The sequence below is a fragment of the Triturus cristatus genome, chromosome 8 (assembly GCF_964204655.1).
Source record: "Triturus cristatus chromosome 8, aTriCri1.1, whole genome shotgun sequence".
NCBI lineage: Eukaryota > Metazoa > Chordata > Amphibia > Caudata > Salamandridae > Triturus > Triturus cristatus.
This window is the reverse complement of record NC_140591.1, coordinates 765,300,336-765,321,163: the sequence shown is the minus strand read 5'-3', so window position 1 is coordinate 765,321,163 and position 20,828 is coordinate 765,300,336.

Sequence of the window (20,828 nt, the reverse complement as noted above, 5' to 3'; positions counted from 1 at the left end):
ATCAAAACCCATTTTGCGATTCGACAACATGTTACTGAATCACAAAATGGGTGTGCGATTTGGTATTTGGAAGAGGCGTGTTAAGGGCGTCCCTTCCAAATAGGGAATCCTTATGGTATGTATGAATGTTTTGTGACTGTGAATGTGGTCGCAAAACATTTGCATTTTACCACCTACTTCAAGTAGGTGGTAACCCATTCGCAAATGGGAAGCGGTCCCCAACGGACCCCTTCCCCTTTGGGAATGGTTGTAAAAACGTTTCTTAAGAGCAGGCATTGGCCCAATGGATCATTGCCCGCTCTTAAAAAATTAAAAGAAAACTTTTCATTTTATTTTTTAACGCATCCCGTTTTCCTTTAAGGAAAACGAGCTGCATTTAAAAAAAAAATAGATTTGCTTTATTTAAAAGCAATCATGGACATGGTGGTCCGCTGACCCCAGCAGGCCACCATCCACGTGATTTTAGCGATTCCTAGGGGGTCGCAAATTTTGATCTACCTCATTAATATTAATACTAATTAAAGGTCGATTTGCAACACACTAGGAATTGGTATATAAAACTCATGGAGTTTCATACATTGGAAATTGCGATTATCTAATTGCTAGTCTCAGAAAATCGCAATTAGGTAATCACAATTTCCAAATTTGATGCATGTGGCCCGTAATGATTTCTTAAGAGTGATCCCCTAAGTTAATACAGGTTAGTGATGTGGTCACTCTTTACATTGACATGGTGTATTTCATTTAGCATTCCCTAAGAGTATTTTATTTTTACAGAGGTTGCGTTCTGTAGTTGTCCTCATTGCTGTGCGTCCTGTGCACGGAGTCTATGTGTCAAAGTAAGTTCAGGCTGTGAATGGGTATTTATGAGTGCATTAACGTCACTAATGAAGTCTATGGCGTTCAAGCTGAAGGCAGTGCAAGTTTCTCACTGTGACTCAGGGCTGGACTGGGAACCGAAACCGGCCCTGGCAAACTGTTCGGCTGGCACCCCCTGGGGTGAGGGGGGTGCAGCCGAGCAGTTTGCCAGGGCCGGTTTTGGCCGATTTTGTTACAGGGGGCTGATATTTCTGACTCCCGGTAACAAAAACGCCCCCTAGGGGCCCAAAAATGGCCCCCACCCTAGCGGCCCACTGGGGAAATGCCCGGTGCCCGCTATGGCCAGTCCGGCCCTGCTGTGCCTGTCAGTGGGTCATAAGTTAAAGTGCATGTTTGTGAGAGAGTGGGTATGTGAAGAGAACTAGACATAAATACATGCATAGGAGCAGAGTAAAAAAGCAGAGAGGAAGAGGAAGGAAATAACCAGAAGGAGGATTTCAGAAAGATCCAGCGAGAAAAAGGAGAATACTGTGTGGTAGCTTGCAGAGGAAGGTGGTGTGCAGGGGAGAACAAGAGTCATTGAGACACTTAAAAAAAACTCTACCCCTTTGTAATGTTTTATAATTAAACCGCTTGTGCTCATAAATATGGAGTTTTAGTTGTCTAAACATTCAAAAGTTTGTTTTGCAAGGATATTTTTTATATGCGAAGCCACTTATTATGACATGAAGATTCTGTTGTCCCCTTTTGCACTTATCTTTCAACAGCTGATGCAGGTATTGCTTGTAAGAACCAATTGCATGAGTGCATGGGGTGAATATGTCTCTTTGTATATCTTTCTGTGCCTAAGTTATGTATTTTATACTGTAAAGAGGACAGCCGAATCCCTCTAGTCTAGTGACTAAACCTCCAGAGAGGTCAGGGTCACTTGACAAACCAAGAACTCTATGACATATTTTGTGAGTTTCCCTTCAAAAATATCTGTAGTCACCAGATGGAGAACCACATCTTACCCCTTTTTGAAAAGTCCAGATAACTCTTAATCAAACAAAATCATTCATAATGAAGTGTGGCAGGAGAACAGCCACTTGTAGAGATATAAAAATCAAGGATACTAACATGGATTTTACAAACACTTTTTCATACCTAGGTATCCTGTTCGATAAAGAAGGCATAGGGCCCTACTGTTTAAAAAAGCATGCATGGCCCTACAGAACTTCGCTAGGAGGCTGGGCATCAATCCCCCTTCAGAGATAACAACGATGTATAAAGTCAAATTCATTAGTGTGGCACTATATGGGGCGGAGATCTGGGGGTACACCAAATGCACAGCCTTAGAAATGAGTTTCTGAGGTTTTTGCTTGCTGTCCCCAAGGGCATGTCCACGTATGTCTGCCACGCTGAGTTGTGGGTTTCGTTCCTTACTGACCAAATAATGATGCAACCCATATCATTGTGGCACAAAGTCTGGTCATCAGAACATACCACCCTAAATTGGTGGGATGGTGGGACCCCCCTTCTCGCTGCCAATGGGTCAGCTCAAGTAAGTCCCCCAATTCGTCCACTTGCTCCCCTATAAGTTCCAGGTTAACCCCCTCAGGTTCTGCCTCCTCCTGGACCCAGAGAACTTCTGGGGCTGGTTTCCCATGCCTCTTCCCCCTCCTCTTTCTGGCTGGGACCTGGGCCACTATTTCAGGCTCCAGGTCCTTCTGATCACACTGCCTGGGTGCCATCGATGGAGTGGTCGCACACACCCACTCAGGCAGACCCACCATCTTCAAATGTGCCTGGTGTTCCACCTCATGCCAAGGAGAATCTTTCAGGTCATTCCCTAGCAGGCAGTCAACAGGTATAGTTGGGCTCACAGCCACCCTCAAGGGACTGGAGACCCCCCACTCAAAGGGAACCTGCACAACCTTGTGCTGGGTCTCTGAGTTGTCCACAGCAACTACATATTGAAACACATTGGGGACCACCTGCTCTTCAGACACCAGGTGACATTTTACCGTAGTCACAGTGGCTCCTGTGTTTCTCAGAGCCTCCATCAAGAGTCCATTGATAGTCACTCACTGTCCGTACTTCTTAGTGTTCACAGGCACGGGGGCTCTCTGGACCATCTCACTATCCCCTAGAGAGACAAGGGCCATCTCAGGTGGCACCCGCCCTTCCCCCGGGGACCACCTCCTCCCCAAGCACTACACTGGCCAAACCCCATGCCTGCGAACCAGTGGATGCCGATGCCCACTTGGGGCACTTCGGAATCCACTTTATGTGGCCCTCCTGACCACATGAATAACATTTGCGGAAACCCCCCTTACCCTGCAGAGATCCATGCTTCTTCTCACCTGGGGAATGAGAATCCTTACCCTGGGAACTAGTTTGGGACTCTTTAGAGAACTCCTTCTGGTTACCCTTGTCCCCCACTCTTCTGCTGGGGACCCTGCCCACCTTTGACTGAGTTTTCCCCATACTCCTTGTAAACCCTGGTACTGGTCTGTAATAGTCCATATAGGTACCCCAATATAGGCTCAGGTAACATCGTAACCCTTCACCTATATTCCTCCTCTTTACATTACATACATAACGGTTCTTAGGATCTGACCTTTTGCCTAGATACAACACTGTGCACAGAACATGGGATTTTCCCTGGTAAAGGCTTCATACATTATGCATGATGATTCTTGGAAACTCAGCAGGACTACCATCTCCTGTATAATGTCTATGTATAAAGTTCATTCCTGACGTCATCCTAAGTCCGACAAGTGACACAGCAAGGTAGAACCCACAGGGAGACCTTTGGGTATATAAGCATCACATCTTGCTGAGACAAAAGAGAGGAGATCAGGACTTCCCTGCCGACACACTGACGTGAAACACTGAGGCTCCTGCATGCAGATACTCCAGCTTGCAGTGGTCTAACATCCCTTGTGGAGTGTCCAACTCGAGACCAAGACGGGGTCCCACAGTCTCTCACTTCAGGTAATGGGGTTGACTTTATCCTAGATGATTTCTTGGCTTAACACCTACATATTATTATTATTATTATTAATTTGATAAGGCACAGAGCTACCCGGAGGTTTCCCGGTGCCAACAGACAGAACACAAGAGAAAAGGAGAACATCTACTGGTTAAATAGCCACGTTTTTAGGCCTTTGCGAAAGTTGTTATAGCTGGTTTCGTGCTGGAGAGGGGTGGGGAGCGAATTCCATAGTAGAGGGGCCAGGTAAGTGAAAGATCGGCCACCCAAACGTGTCCGTTTGATCCTGGGGACTAGAAATTTGGCCTGAGAAGAGGATCAAAGAAGGCATGTAAGAAGATAGGGATGGGCTAAGGCACAAAGGGCCCAATTCACAGAACTAACTTAAGACAAAATCCTAAACTTACTACTTTTGGTATTCACAGAAGGCATTTAGTAGTAGTAAAGTTACGATTTTGTCTTAAGTCTGTCTTAAGTCTGTCTTAAGTCTGTCTTAAGTCTGTCCTAAGTTTGTCTTTAGTTTGTCTGAAGTCTGTCTTAAGTCTGTCTTAAGTTTGTCTTAAGTTTGTCTTAAGTCTGTCTTAAGTCTGTCTTAAGTCTTTTTTAAGTCTGTCCTAAGTTTGTCTTAAGTCTGTCTTAAGTCTGTCTTAAGTCTGTCCTCCTACCTTTGGTATTCACAGAGGGCATTTAGTAGTCGTAGTAAAGTTAGGATTTTGTCTTAAATCTGACTTAAGACAGACTTAAGACAAACTTAGGACAGACTTAAGACAGACTTAAGACAGACTTAAGACAGACTTAAGACAGACTTAAGACAGACTTAAGACAAAATCCTAACTTTACTACTACTAAATGCCTTTTGTGAATACCAAAAGTAGTAAGTTGAGGATTTTGTCTTAAGTTAGTTCTGTGAATCGGGCCTTCAAATACTGAGGTGCTGTGCCCGATTTGATCTTATGCATGTAGCATAGGGCCTTGAATTTGGTACGATTCTCTATCTTAAGCCAATGAAGGTCACGGAGAGAACCTGAGATGAGGCCTTTTAGGTACATGGCAGAGCAGTCTGGCTGCGGAGTTCTGCACTACCTGCAGTTTTCGAACCACCTCCTTAGGTGCCATAGTCCACCCTGGACATAATCAAGGCCTGGATCACTGTTCTTTGTGTGGGACTAGGCAACATCCAGAGTATTTTTCTGAGCCATTTCAGGATGGTGAAGCAGGTTGAGGTGACCTTGACTGCTTGTTGCCTCATAGATAGCTGGTCATCTATAACTACACCTGAATTGCGAGCTGATTGCACCGGTTGAGGCAGATCACCCATTTGAGAAGGCCAATGACGGGGGCCCCAGAGATCTTTGTTTTTCCCAAGAATGAGAACTTCAGTTTTTCCACCGTTTAGTTTCAACCGATTGGTGTGCATCCAGCTAGCTATCTTTTGTAGCCCAACCTGGAGAGATGATACCATAGAGGCCTCATTGGTGGACAAAGAGAAGATAAGCTGGGTATCATCAGCATACAAGGAGACAGACAGCCCAGCTTCTTCCACTATTGTGGCTAGAGGGCTAACATAGATGTTAAACAATAATGGGCTGAGGATCGAGCTCCATAAGGAGACGCGTGGGGCTTAGAGTTAGTAGATGGGGAAAAAAAACTGAAAAGTCCGGCCGGTCAAAAAATCCTTAAGCCATTTGAATGCGGAACCAACAATACCCAAAGATTGTAGAGCTTCTAGTAGGGCAGTGTGGGAAACAGTGTCAAAAGTGGCACTCAAATCAAGCAGTATGAGTGCCACCATTTCACCCATGTCAAGATGAGGGCGCAGAGTTTCAGTAACTCCCAGGAGAATGGTTCTGTAGAAAAACCCGCTCTAAAACCCGATTGTGATGCATGTAAGATGTTTTGGGAGTCTACAAACTGCGTTAGTTGTTGATTGACGTGCTTTTCTAGAACTTTAGAAAAGGCAGGAAGTAGCAAAATCGGGTAGAAGTTGGAGGGTTCAGCTGGATCAGCATTGGATTTTTTCAAAAGGGGGAGAACCATGGCATGTTTCCATGCAGATGGTAAGATTGCTTCCGTCAATGACGCATTAAGCAACTCCATGATGAGTTTGAGTGAAGATGGTTCCAGTTTTTGAAGAATGGAGATGGGAAGAGGATCGTTTGGTGAGCCAGATTTAAGGCTATTTAAGATGCGGCTGAAGGAAGGGATGTCCAGAGGCATCCATTTTTTAGCGTGTTAGTTGGCACGGTGCTATGGGTCCCCAGTAGAGTAACGCAGCCTAACGTGGAGGGAGCAGTCTTTGCTTGCTGCTCCACATTAGTTGTAACTGCATTTAGTTCTGTGTAGATTTTCTCTACTTTGCCAATGAAGAACTTTGCCAAGTCCTTGCATTGAACTTCATTGAGTGCGGGTGGTGCCGGTTGGCAGGTTGCACCTGAAAGCTCATTTACTATTTTGAACAGAACTTTGGGATTATTAAGTGTCGATGTAATAGTGTTGTTAACATATTCAGCTCAAGCAGCATTGCACAGCGAATGGTAATCCCTTTTGGCAAGTTTGTAAAAATGTATGGATTCCGGTGCATAGTCCTTCCTCCAACGTCTTTCCAGTGCTTTGCATTTGTTTTTTCTACTTTTAGCTTTTCGGAGAGCCAAGGGGCAGGGGGACAATGATTATTCGTTTTTTTGATAGAAGTTGGAAGGCAAGCATCGATGGATGTCATGATCCAAGTATGGATGGTGTCCGAATCAGCTGTCTTAGTAGAAGAGAAGGCAGGAATGTTATTAACGAGATGTTGATTGAAAGACTCTAAGTCTAGATTCTTCCCGTTTCTGAACTCCGGTCTGGTGGTTGAAATGAATGTGTTATCACTCCACCGATCTAGCCTCACCTTATAACCGACCAAAAAATGATCTGACCAGAATATAGGAAGAGCTATCTGGCATGAGATATTAGGTAAATTGGAAAAGATAGGGTCTAACAAGTATCCTGCCCTATGGGTGGGGCCTGAGTTACAGAGTAAAACATTCATAGCTGCCAGATTGGCTATCAAAGCAGTGCTAATAGTGCATGCAGGGTCATTAAAATGAATATTTAAATCTCCCAGGATAGTAAACTTTGCCGCGTCTAACGAAAAAGGGGCAATGAGTTCTGGAAACGACGCTGCCCATGGCCCTACTGGCACTGGCGTAGGGTAAATCAAGATCCTAGAAAGAGTGAGTTGAGGTGAGAGAGAGAGTTTAAAGGAGCTGGCCTCATAACCCTCAAAGGGTAGACTCTCCCATTTGCAGGTAAACACCTTTTAAAAAATTAACGCAATGCCACCACTAATTTTGTCCCCACAATCCTTTCTAATGATCGTGTAATTGGGTGGTAGGGTGGCCGCAACATCGGGACCAGAGCTCTCATGGAGCCATGTTTCCGTAAGGAAGATCGCATCAGGTTGTATATTCTGTAAAAGGTCGTAGATGTCCTCCTTGTGTTTGGGCAGCGATCTACAGTTTATGTTAAAAAAGGTAAATTCGTTTAAGGAAGCTGCCTTACTCTTGAACGAGGAGGGCAACTGCTTGATAAAATTCATAGAAATAGTGATGTTAGAAGTGTGTGTCCTGCGGGGTAAGATGGTACAGGTAAAGCCACAGCAGGGGCAAGTGGAAAGAGGACTTCCTGGTTTGAAAGAAATACATGTTTGTTGAGGTTTAGACTAAAGTCCATGTAGCATGTTTGAGGAGTAGGTCCTTATATCCTTTAAAAAATGGGCAGGGGTCGTGGCCCCTGGTCCCAGTTGGGCACGGACGGGCTTGCATTTGGCGCTCGCGCTGCGCATGTCCGCTGTGCGAAGTGTGAGGCATAGGTTTTTATGCTGTTCAGCAGCTGGGCTGCTGACGGTGAATCACCGCCTCCCCCCACCTCCTACCCGGAAATTGATGTGTCCGCAGCTCCCTCCACAACAAGCGGGATAACCCGTGGTGGACCGGGGAGCAGTGCGGAGAAGATTGCGGTTAAAGGCGTTCAGGAAGGTACAGTGAGTAACAAAGTTAAAATCTATTAAAAAGCGGAAATAACAAGAGTGCAAAACAAACAGCAGCAGCGAGCCTCAATGTCCCACTTTCAATCGCGCGTCCGCTGCGTGAAGTGTGAGGCATATGTTTTTATGCTGTTCAGCAGCTGGTCTGCTGATGGTAAATCACCGCCGTCCCCCGCCTCCTACCCAGTAATTGATGTGTCCGCAGCTCCCTCCACAACAAGGGGGAAAACCCTTGGTGGACTGGGAAGCAGTGCGGAGAAGATTGTGGTTAAAGGCGTGCAGGAAGGTACAGTGAGGAACTAAGTTAAAATCTATTAAAAAGGAGAAATAACAAGAGTGCCAAACAAACAGCAGCAGCGAGCCACAATGTCCCACTTTCAATCGTGCGTCCGCTGCGCGAAGTGTGAGGCATAGGTTTTTATGCTGTTCAGCTACTGGTCTGCTGATGGTGAATCATACATGTATGGTACACTTAGGTACATCTAGTCAGGCTAGCATCGTAGGAGTATGCATTTTCTTGTCATATATTTTATATACTTGCCTGTATTCATGGTTATATTAACATGGTAGAAATCTACCAACCTTTTACTTTCTTAGTCCTTCTAATTATTTATATCTGTTACTGTCTAATGGTTGTTCAGCACATCTATTTTACACTAGAATAACAACTGTTCAATAAATACTTACTGAAAAACGCCCCTACCACTTATTCTGTGTAACTAAACTCTCTGAGACTGAGTGAGCACGAGTGACAGAGCAAAAAGTAGTACACTGTTTCCTCAGACCTGAGGGATCAGGGTTGTCATGTTCAATAGTTGGCAAGAACTATTCTTTCTCTGATAAGAGGAGTTTCTAGTGGCACTGTGAGCTAACTGGTACACAGGCCAACATACCCAATGGGGGTGTCTAGAATCAGTCTAACACCAATCCCACAGCTTATGTTGTCTAAACGCGCAGATCCTATATAGGGTTTATAGGAACTACATGACAGGTCCATTGGTTTATCTCCTGAGCATTCTTCTAGGGTTCAGTCAGCTTGCTATCCATCAGATGTTGGCACAACTCTGGCAAAAAAAAGACTATACAAGTGCTCCCATGCAATTAAATCATACAACCCCTGATAGTCAGTTACCTTGCTGCCCTTTATCTGACCATCCAGTGACCTGCAAAAAAGATATTCAAATTCAACCCAAGTGCTAGACTCAACCTTTCTAAAAGATCTGAACTTTTCCCTGTACTGCTCAGGGTTGAGCCCATACCTGAGGCATAAAGCCTCCTTCATATTGGGATAAGTAAGTTTACCAGCTTCCTCCATGGGCACAGGATGTTCCTCTTATTGGCCTCAAACTGTTTCCACAAGCAAGCTCCCCAATGCTCTGGGATCTCATTCATGCGAAGTACTGCCTCATAAGCTGCAAACCAAACATAGATGTCCTCCCCTTCTGGAAATTCTGTACCAGATCCTTTGAAATGTGTACCCTACCCACAGACTGCACTGGCTGCATGCTGCCACCATTTGAACTAGACTCATGTTCAGCTCCTTTAAACTTAACTCATGAGCAAGCAACAATTTCTTCTCTTACAGAGCAAGGGACTTCTCATGTTGCCTTTGCTCCATTTCAATCCTTCTGTTTTCCAACTGGAGCTTCTCCAGCTCTCTCTCATGCTTTCTCTCCTTTCGCCTGTCCTCCAGCTCCTCTGGGGATAGCCCTCTAGAAGACACACTGCTTCCAGGCCTGGAGGGCCCTCCACCCACTAGCAGATCTTGAGCTTCAAACTCCCCTTGCTGGTTCTGTGCATCCAGATCCACATTCTCATTCTGAGCCTCCCTTGCCACCCACAAGGCCCTCAGTGCCTTCTGCACCTCCCCCTTCCTTGCAGAGCTTATCATTGGGCATTCTAAATCTTTGAAAAACTGTTTAAGTTGATCCACTTTGTAAGACTGCAACTTCTCAATCTCAAACACACCTTCTGCAACATAATTTACTGGCTCACCGGAGAGAGACATGGTATGCGATTACTTCAAGGGTTATCACAAATATAGGACCAAAAGTCAAAAAGCAGTATATGGTCATGTAATGGTCTGCACTCAGCAGTAGTGTACACTACTCACTGTATGTCTAGTGCAAATTCAAGTCCAAATCCTCTCCACTGACCACCAATGTTAAAAATGGGGGTCTCTAGTTGGCAGAGATATGCACCTTTGTCCAAGTAGGGACCCTACCTTCTAGTAAGGATAAGGGAGTTACACACTTTAGATAACCCCTGCTCTCCGCCTTGGTAGCTTGGCACGAGCAGACAGGCTAATCCCAAGGGCAAAGTGTAATGTATTTGCTCCCAGACACACAGTAACAAAGTGAAATCACCACAAATGGACACCACACCAGTTTAGAAAAATAAAGCATCTTTATCTAAACCAAACAAGACCAAAACAACAAAAATTCAACATACACAATTCAAAATATGACTTTTAAAAGGTTCCAAGCAATCCTGTCCATTGAAATCTGTTGATGTATTACTTTTACACTAAGTACCTCAAATGCATATGCATCAGTTCCTGAGTCCTTGGGGAGGTGAGGCAACAGTTCTGCTGCACACAGGAGAAGTGATGCGTCGAATCCGGACTGCAAGGGGAAGTGATGCATTGATTCCAAGACGGTTCCAGTATGTGGGTGATGCGTTTGTAAACTTGCTGCTCAGGTGGGATGCATTTTAATCTGGACGTGCTAGAGGTCGAGGCAGTGGTGGCAAAACAGGCGCTGTGTTGATTTCTTTCAGCCGCACAGCAGGGCCTGTGTCAGAGTTGCTGCGGTGATCTTGAACATCAGAGGTCAGTGCCCTGAATTCGGCATGTGGCAGACTTTCCAGTCGCTGACAGGCGCTGTGCCAATTCTTTGGCCGCACGTTGGTGATGCATAGAAATTCTTCCTGCACGATGGTGCTGTGTCAGAATAACAGGCACTGGAAAGGTGATGCATCAATTTTCTTGGTTTATCAGCTCCCTGCCACAGGAACAACCTCCAGAGGCCCAGAACTTTTGCTGGCACCTCCTGACAGGTCAGAACTCCCAGAAGTGGAGTTCAAGGAAGCTGGTGGTGAAGTATTTGTGTTCCTGAGACAGCAGAACGGGAGGCAAGCACATACAAGCCCTTGGAGAGCCTTCACAAGCAGGTTCAGGGCAAAGTTCCAGTCGTTGTCCTCTCCTTGGATGTACGAGCAATTGCGGACTAACCCAGCAAAGCAACACACAGCAAAGGTGCAGTCTCCTCCCCACATCTATTCAGCTCTTCTTCCTTGGCAGATGTTCCTCTTTATTCCAGAAGTAATCTAAAGTTCTGGGGGTTTAGGTCTAATATGTATACCCCATTTTCTCTTTGTAGTCTTTGTTTCAAGAGTCTCTGAGCTCAGTAAAATCAGTTCTGTCCTCCCTGGTCTAGCTTCCCTCGAGGTGGAGACAGCATTGTGCATGGCACACACAGCCTATTCAGGTGCTTGTGAAAACTCCTCCCACCACACTAAATGCAGAAAGGTCTGTTCAGCCTGGCTATGGGTCACCCAGGAAAGCCAGCCCCCCCCACCTGTGACTGTCTAGAGTGAATGCACATCTCCAGCTCCCGTCACTCTAAAACCAGACAGTGAATACACAAACAGGCAGAGGCACACAGGATGATTAAACAAGAAAATGCTCACTTTCTAAAAGTGGTATTTTCAAACACAATTTAAAAACCACTTCAACTAGTGTGTGTGTATTTGTGTGTGTGTGTGTGTGTATAATGTATGGGTTGGGGTGGATAGGGGTATTAGGTGTTTTAGGGTTTAGGAGTGAGTAAGGTTATTGGGTGGTAAGAATGTTTTTAGGGTTTAAGGGTGGGCAGGGATATTGAGGGTAAGGGTGATTTTAGGGTTTGGGGGCGGGTAAGGGTAGTGGGTAGTAAGGGTGTTTTTAGGTTTTAGGGGTGGGTAGGAGTACTGGGTAGTAAGGGTGATTTTAGGGTTTAGAAGTGGGTAAGGGTCTTGAATGGTAAGGGTGTCTTTAGGGTTTAGGGGTCAGTAGGGGTATTGGTTGGTAAGGGTCCCCCAGTTAATAAAAAAAGTAACAGTAGCCTGCAGCTTCTTAGAGCCTTCTGTCACCCAACAAGACTCTTTTACAAGGGCATCGGAGAGACCATCTAACCTTTCTCAGCACTGCCATGCTCATAGAGTGGAGCCCTCCCACGTCTTCTCCCACAGTGGCAGGGAATAGGGAGAAATCAAAAAATTCCCTTGCACTGTCCACATCGGATGCTTAAGGCGTTGCAGAGCTAAAAAACAAGAGCCTGTGATATCCTGTGGCGATTAGTGTAAAGAAGTAGAGACCCACTGCTAATAGGGTAAAAGTTCCTTAAGGCAGGGATCAAGAAATCAATGTAAAAACTTGAGGCAACAAAAGAATATAACCATCTTACATGAATAGTAATTAGAAAACGAAAGAACCAATTCAGATACTGGTTTTATCTAAAAGTACAAAACATGCTTTTATTAATAATATTTAATACAATATTTTGTACTTTTGGATAAAAACAGCATCTGAATTGGTTCTTTCTTTTTCTAATTACTATTCATGTAAGATGGTTATATTCTTTTGTTGCCTTAAGACTTTCTATTGATATCCTGTGGTGACACCTTCTTGCTGTTCCGAGACGTCTCCCTTTACACCCTTGATAAACAACGAGAATTTAAAGATGTAACTGCCTACCTGCTGAGAGATAAAATACCCACCAGCTGATGGTACCCTTTCTGCCTTCACTTCACCTTCAAGGGCCAATAGCTCACCATTAACAACATCAAAGACGCCTGTGTGGTGCTAGGCCTGGATACAGCCTCCGCAACATCAGAAACAGACACAGGACGGCTTGATCCCAGATAGACCAGTAACGAAAGGCAGCTTTCCCAAACTTCCAAATCACACATAGGAGAGCAACTCTGATGATTGCTGGAGAAAGAGGCTCATCCTCTATTATTCAATGAAAACAGACCGCCCATGGGGTATCTCACCCAGGTGTATCAGAGGGATGATCATAGTGACCAAGTGTTTGCCATCCATCTCCTGGTATGGCTCCCATAGATTTTAGCTGGGCAAGGGTGTTGGAGACCCTATCAGGTTTAACAGCAGTATCCCCAATTTTTGACTTGGCTGCTGATTCTCAATGTGGTTCTTAGATAATTTATTATTGGATGGCCACCTTCATTTGGACCAGTTGTTCTCTCTTAAAAGGAACATTCTCTTGGGGCCTACTAGTTTAATAAACATGTAAAGACGACCTCTAACAGTATGGATATTGTATTCTGCTGCCATGCACCAGGTCGCAAAATGTGGTGTCTATCTTCCCCCTCCACAGTCTGGCAATTTTTCAATGTGCTGCAACCAATACTACATTCCTAAAAGCTTGACATATATCAAGGCAGGATTCTAAGCATTCGACATCCCAAACAACATTACCCCAGTAGGTAAAGGCACAGAGACGTCAATGATGCTACTGAGGCATTCCACAACCTACTTCCAAAACACACGTAACTATGGCATTCCAAATGAGGCAAAAAGTATGTGGTTGGCTGCATCCTCTCAAACATGCATGGTTGTTAGTTTTACCAAACCATTACATCTGTATTTGAGTATAGTAGCTACAGGCCCTCATTATGAGCTGGCCTTAAAATTTCAATATTTACAGTAACTCCAAATCCTGCACAGATATGTAGCAGTAGTATTAAGTAGTGAAATAAAAATCAAATCCTCTGGATACATTTCAGCAGGTCAAAACTGCGGATATTACTTGGAAGGGGTGAATCCTGGTAAATACCATAACATGCTGATTTTGATGTAGTAAAGACAAAATCTGCATATTATTCCCTATTATCGGGGAAAGACTCATAATTGGGTGGTATTTTTGTTACACAACAAATTGCAACTCAGTGGAGTTGGATTTTATTTGGAGGAATAAATGTTACACCAATTACTTGTAATCAGAGCCTCTATGTCAAATTTTATATTGTACCTGCCTGAAGCTCGGCGATTCCTCACCTCTTTAGGTTAGACTATTTATTCCTAAACAGCTTTCTCAATATGACCTAGATCAGCCACCCATCAAGCCTAGAGACATTTCATACTACCTGGTTGTTGTACAGAGGTTTGTAGATCATGTATACCATTTTGTATGAAAAGATGAATTTAACACTTTTTAGAACATTGGAATGTTGGGTGCTCCATTGCCGACAATGGAGTGATCCGTGCCTTTACAGGCCGGTAAAGGCCTGCAGAGCAACATTCCAATATTTCTTTTGTTCACAGCAACAAAGGCCTCTCGAAGCTCAAGGGGATTTAAACCCCCTCGGGCTCCGATACGCCCTTGTTTTATTTGTTAGAACATTCTGCCCTCTAGTGGCAGAATGTTCAAATAGCCTTATAGCCCGCTGTAGCGGGCTATAAGGCTATTAAAATCTCGCTCCCTTGTTAAAGGGCCCGAGCCGAACGTTGGAGCGGGCCTTTAATAGCCGGTACAGCCCGCTACGGCAGGCTATAAGGCTTTAATACTTTATAGGCGAGGTGTCCTGTGCCTCATTCTAAAGACCCAGAAATGTTTTAGGGCATGGTGCAGATGCTGGTAACGAAAAGCCTCAGTATCTGCCATCTCATATTCAATTTTTAGTAGGTGAAATGCTTTTAGACTCTTCGGTCTACAAACACCATTCAGGGTAGCTATCCATATAGAATTTCATCTCCAGAATCCTGTTCTGAGAAAGGTCTGCATGCCCAGAATGTGTCTTGAAGTACAACATTTGACATAATGTGAGCACTTAAAAATTAAAAAAATGTCACCTTCACTAATAAATTTAGTGATGTTAAGTTTCTTAAAAGAAATAAACTGTCCATTGTTTTCTTGAATTAAGACAATTAAATGTTTGCTAAAACATTACTTCAAACACTTGCCTCTCTTTGTGATAGCCAAAATGGTTTTATACGTGCACAAAGGACATGTAAGTATGTGTGGCTGGAATTTTGTATCATTGTGAAACTAAACTTAATAATTAAGGCTTGATTGCAGTAGGTTTAGGCACAATTTATTGGGATTGGATTTGAATAATAAATCATATCAAAGTTAAATTGCAATATGGAGGACAATAAATAGATGTGTTGATTTACATAGAAAGATGGTCAGGGAAGCCAAGGTGCAGGACGATGAACTCACAGGGCATGCACATTACACATACTTAAACAATTTCACACTTTTATATTTTCCCTGGCTGATGGTGAGTAGACAGATGGCTGGATTCGGCCTTTACACCTTGGTGGTAATACTTCTGGTCAGTGAGGTTTATTGAAGCTAGCTTTAATGGTGGCTTGTTTGGAAATGATATTGAGCTCTCTGGGGGGACTGGGGCAGGGGGTTCAGGGTACAAAGTAGGAAAGTAGGGAGAAATAGCACAAGTGGGAACTGGGAGCAGGTGCGTATTTACAGATTGCAGTGATCAAGTTGAGGTGTGACGGGTGAAGGTCCAGGCCATAAATTGATTTGAAGATTAGGATAAAGAGTTCATGCCGGTCTTTGCCATTGGCTGTGATTCAAACACCCTAAAGTCAGGAGGGAGAGATGTTTTTTTAAGTGAAAGGGAGAAGAATGTTAGTTTGAAAAGCCTATAACATTGTCAATGGGAGAGAATGCATACTTGTTGAATTCCATGAACAAGCTGTAATCTAGATTACTTATGACAGATGTACAAAGTAGATTTGTAGTGGGATGTAAAGGGAGGTGATGCTGTATTTTCTAATGCTTGGGAGCTGATGCTCTGTCCCTATCCTGTGGAAGAGATGATTCCTCAATTGCGAATCATTATCCTCAATAATCATTCCCTCGTTTCTCCTTGTGGAGGATGGAATGATGGTCTCTGAGATGGGAAGGAGATGAGAAGGGTGGTGGAGATTGTCGATTTTACAGCATTAAGTAGAAGAAAGTCAATGGTGACATAGTAGCAGATAGTTAGGAAACAGGTAAGTGAAAGTTAGAGATGTAGGAATTTACCTTTATGGTGAAAGAGGGTAAAGGGAAGATTTGCGCATCATCCACATACAGGTATACAATAATGGTAGAATAAAAGAAATGTTGCATCTGTCTCTCAGGGGGCAAGTAGTGACATACGGTATTCTGCAGTAGAGATGGAGGTATTTGAATATTACTGGCCACTCACTCAATTTAAAGCTAAGCTGACCACAAACCTTTTTCATATATCTTTGAGTATTTGATGGCTGTGTAGCTCCCAGAAATCCAAGTGTGGATCATGGAGTATAATTTTGATGTACAATAAATGAAAAGTTTGCAACATTTAGTAGCTTACTGCCTATTGAGTTTCCTGAGCATCCAAGGAGGAGATAAATGGAGGACAAAAACAGAGTAACAGTTGGTCATGATGGTGGGAGAGGGACTAGTCCATAGTAATGGAAAATGAGATGAAGTGATAAAGAAGGACCCTTCATGAATTGCATAAAAAAGAAATTAGTGAATAGTTTGACTGATGGAGATCAATTCCCAGATGCAAAGAAGTTTCTGTTTTATGTTTGCATGAGAGTAAGCTTCTGAAGAGGACTCCGATTGTACCACTTCTAGTCGTAAGAAACTGAAGTATACTGTAAAGGTGATTCGACTTAAAAACGTTATTCGGTATGTAAACAGCCCTAAAAGTAGTTGAAAATAAAATAATAATACATGATTACACCAAGAGTAAAAACAAGAGCAGTTACAAATAGCTTTATTTATCAATAGCAGTAGCAAAAGTACATGACAAAATATTTGGAGGACTTCCGTCCAGTAGCCATAAAATACATCATGACATCATAAAACAATGCTTTTATGTATATTGATTGCTTTGGTGATAAAAAGTGCAACTGTAAAGGCATCCTTAGCGTTGTATGGCTTACAGGAGCATGAGCCAATGATTCTGATTTTGTCACACAAATAAAATAAAAATTGAAAGAGTGCTATGCATGTGCCAGTAGTGGTGGTAAAAACTGTAAGTCAACCACCTTTGTCGCTAACAAAAGTTATTGGGAAATCATGGTTGAAGTTAGCTTTGTATGTCCTTAGCCCCGGGCATGTCTTGTGAAAAATATGTTTGGATTTAGGTGGAATAACAAGACATACTATTACTGGTATATCCTGTTTAAGTCACTAAAAGATAAAGAGGCTGCCTGCAAAATTATGTCTATGTGGTTAGGTATTGGAGGACTGGGATGTGTGGGCACGAGTGCAGTAAAATATCCCATATAAAGAAGTCAAGAGAAATATAAGAATAACCATGACAGGTGATTTTGCTTGAAGAGAATTGAACAAAAAGCTGGTGCCTGGCTCATTTCAGGGTGAAGTAGATTGTTGAATGTAGCAGTGTGGCCGTCATGCACATTTTTGAGTGAAATTATTCAACAGCTTCATTAACAATAAGTGCAGAGGGTGTGACAGATACGTGTAGTCGGGGAGCAGTACTGCTAAGGTAAGAGATAAAGGTATTGATAAGGCTGGAATGAAAATGAGATTCCGGTAGTAGTATGATTATGTTTCAGATGAGCAGTGTTGAGGGCAAAAAGCAGGTGTTTTTAAGATTTCATGACTTTAATATTTTTTCCAGCGGCGCATCTGGGATCACTCTTTAGATTTTAAAGATCCAATGCCAGGATAGATCCAGGATAGTGTGCTTGTAACGTCATAGTTCACAATGGGTTGTGTGATTCTAATGTTAAGTGTAGTATGTTGTGAGGGTACTGAAGGAGGGAGATCAGGTGAAATAATGAGATTGTTGTGCACTGTGTTGTGGTGATTCAGGGATGTCTGGAGATGGGTGAATTAGATGATTACTGGGTGGAGGTACTGTGAGGAACAAGCAGATGCAGATGTGGTCAAAGAGGATAAGCATAAGGAGATTTGAGAGTGGGTGATGTGCTGAGAGATCTGTATGTAGTCAAGAGGATTGCAGTGTGATTGAATGGAATATGTAATGTTTAGCGTATGGTCAACAAGCAGTTGTGAGAAGAGTTTCTTTTGTGGTTCTTTAGTTGAGTAGTCTCTAAATATAACCAGAGGCAAAGGGTTTTAGTTGATCTAGGATGTTGTTCTAGATTATTGAAGGCTGGGTGGATGGCAGATGACAGCTTGTGCCTGAAATGGGACGATGATGCTAATGGTCAGTTGTTAAAGTGCCATCAAGTTGAAGTATGGACAGGTAGCTCTCAATGATTTGTGTAGAAGAAAGCCTATGCTGAAGTCTGTTATGCATGATTGAGGTGAGTGTGTGAAGGGCTGGTAATGTTGGATTGCTCTTTAAGTTGAGAGTATGCCTTGAGGCAGAGGCTGTGCAATAGTTCTAGTTGTACGAGTTTGGGGTGAATAAGAGAGTTAGGGTTATTGCATACAGAGTGGCCAGTGTGATCCTGATGTAAATGTTCTAGTAAAAATATTTATCAAAATCGGTGGCTACAAGAGTTTCGCAAGTGACAGATATGGAATTTTGGAGGACAGTGATTGTAAAGAATGAGGCAGACATGTTGGATGACTCTGGAGCGAAGATAAAAATTTGTGATTGAAAAATGTTTTGGTTTTGTCAAGTTATAGCAAGGACAAGGAGTGGGCTTTTGTAAGTTTTCAGGTATTGAGGGGTACAGGCTTAATTCCAGCACTGCAATTGGGATTGTAGCTTGGCTTACAGAGATTGGTCATCAAAAAGGATCCATTGCTCTGCATGTGGTGCCGGAGGGTTAAAGCTTCTGAGATGCAAGTGTGGATCTGAGAGTGAGGGAAGTGTGTTTCTGAGGTCATAGAAGATGTTGGGACTGTGTGAAGTAGAGATATTGTGGTGCACACGACAATCATCGTGGATGTAGTGTAACTGGTGTGTGCATTCAGGCTTGATCAGAGGGATGTGGACATGGAGGGCCAGAAGTAGCCTCTGTGTCCAGAGGTCAGTATGAGGTTGTTATGTTGTGAGTGGAGCATGCATGAATATTAATGAGTATCTGGTCAGCATGAAGTAGAGAGGAGATTGTATTCCGTATGTGGGTGTTTGTGTATCAGATACAAACCCCAAGAATGTTCTGGGGACAGCCCTCTAGAAGACACACTGCTTCCAGGCCTGGAGGGCCCTCCACCCACTAGCAGATCTTGAGATTCAAACTCCCCTTGCTGGTTCTGTGCATCCAGATCCACATTCTCATTCTGAGCCTCCCTTGCCGCCCACAAGGCCCTCAGTGCCTTCTGCACCTCCCCCTTCCTTGCAGAGCTTATCATTGGGCATTCTAAATCTTTGAAAAACTGTTTGAATTGATCCACTTTGCAGGACTGCAACTTCTCAATCTCAAACACACCTTCTGCAACATAATTTACTGGCTCACTGGAGAGAGACATGGTATGCGATTACTTCAAGGGTTATCACAAAAATAGGACCAAAAGTCAAAAAGCAGTATATGGTCGTGTAATGGTCTGCACTCAGCAGTAGTGTACACTACTCACTGTATGTCTAGTGCAAATTCAAGTCCAAATCCTCTCCACTGACCACCAATGTTAAAAATGGGGGTCTCTAGTTGGCAGAGATATGCACCTTTGTCCAAGTAGGGACCCTACCTTCTAGTAAGGATAAGGGAGTTACACACTTTAGATAACCCCTGCTCTCCCCCTTGGTAGCTTGGCACGAGCAGACAGGCTAATCCCAAGGGCAAAGTGTAATGTATTTGCTCCCAGACACACAGTAACACAGTGAAATCACCACAAATGGACACCACACCAGTTTAGGAAAATAAAGCATCTTTATCTAAACCAAACAAGACCAAAACAACAAAAATTCAACATACACAATTCAAAATATGACTTTTAAAAGGTTCCAAGCAATCCTGTCCATTGAAATCTGTTGATGCATTACTTTTACACTAAGTACCTCAAATGCATATGCATCAGTTCCTGAGTCCTTGGGGAGGTGAGGCAACAGTTCTGCTGCACACAGGAGAAGTGATGCTTCGAATCCGGACTGCAAGGGGAAGTGATGCATTGATTCCAAGACGGTTCCAGTATGTGGGTGATGCGTTTGTAAACTTGCTGCTCAGGTGGGTTGCATTTTAATCTGGACGTGCTAGAGGTCGAGGCAGTGGTGGCAAAACAGGCGCTGTGTTGATTTCTTTCAGCCGCACAGCAGGGCCTGTGTCAGAGTTGGTGCGGTGATCTTGAACATCAGAGGTCAGTGCCCTGAATTCGGCATGTGGCAGACTTTTCAGTCGCTGACAGGCGCTGTGTCAATTCTTTGGCCGCACGTTGGTGATGCATAGAAATTCTTCCTGCACGATGGTGCTGTGTCAGAATAACAGGCACTGGAAAGGTGATGCGTCAATTTTCTTGGTTTATCAGCTCCCAGAAACAGGAACAACCTCCAGAGGCCCAGAACTTTTGCTGGTACCTCCTGACAGGTCAGAACTCCCAGAAGTGGAGTTCAAGGAAGCTGGTGGTGAAGTATTTGTGTTCCTGAGACAGCAGAACGGGAGGCAAGCACATACAAGCCCTTGAAGAGTCTTCACAAGCAGGTTCAGGGCAAAGTTCCAGTCGTTGTCCTCTCCTTGTATGTACGAGCAATTGCAGACTAACCCAGCAAAGCAACACACAGCAAAGGTGCAGTCTCCTCCCACATCTCTTCAGCTCTTCTTCCTTGGCAGATGTTCCTCTTTATTCCAGAAGTAATCTAAAGTTCTGGGGGTTTAGTTCTAATATGTATACCCCATTTTCTCTTTGTAGTCTTTGTTTCAAGAGTCTCTGAGCTCAGTAAAATCTGTTCTGTCCTCCCTGGTCTAGCTTCACTCGAGGTGGAGACAGCATTGTGCATGGCATACACAGCCTATTCAGATGCTTGTGAAAACTCCTCCCACCACTCTAAATGCAGAAAGGTATGTTCAGCCTGGCTATGGGTCACCCAGGAAAGCCAGCCCCCCCTGTGACTGTCTAGAGTGAATGC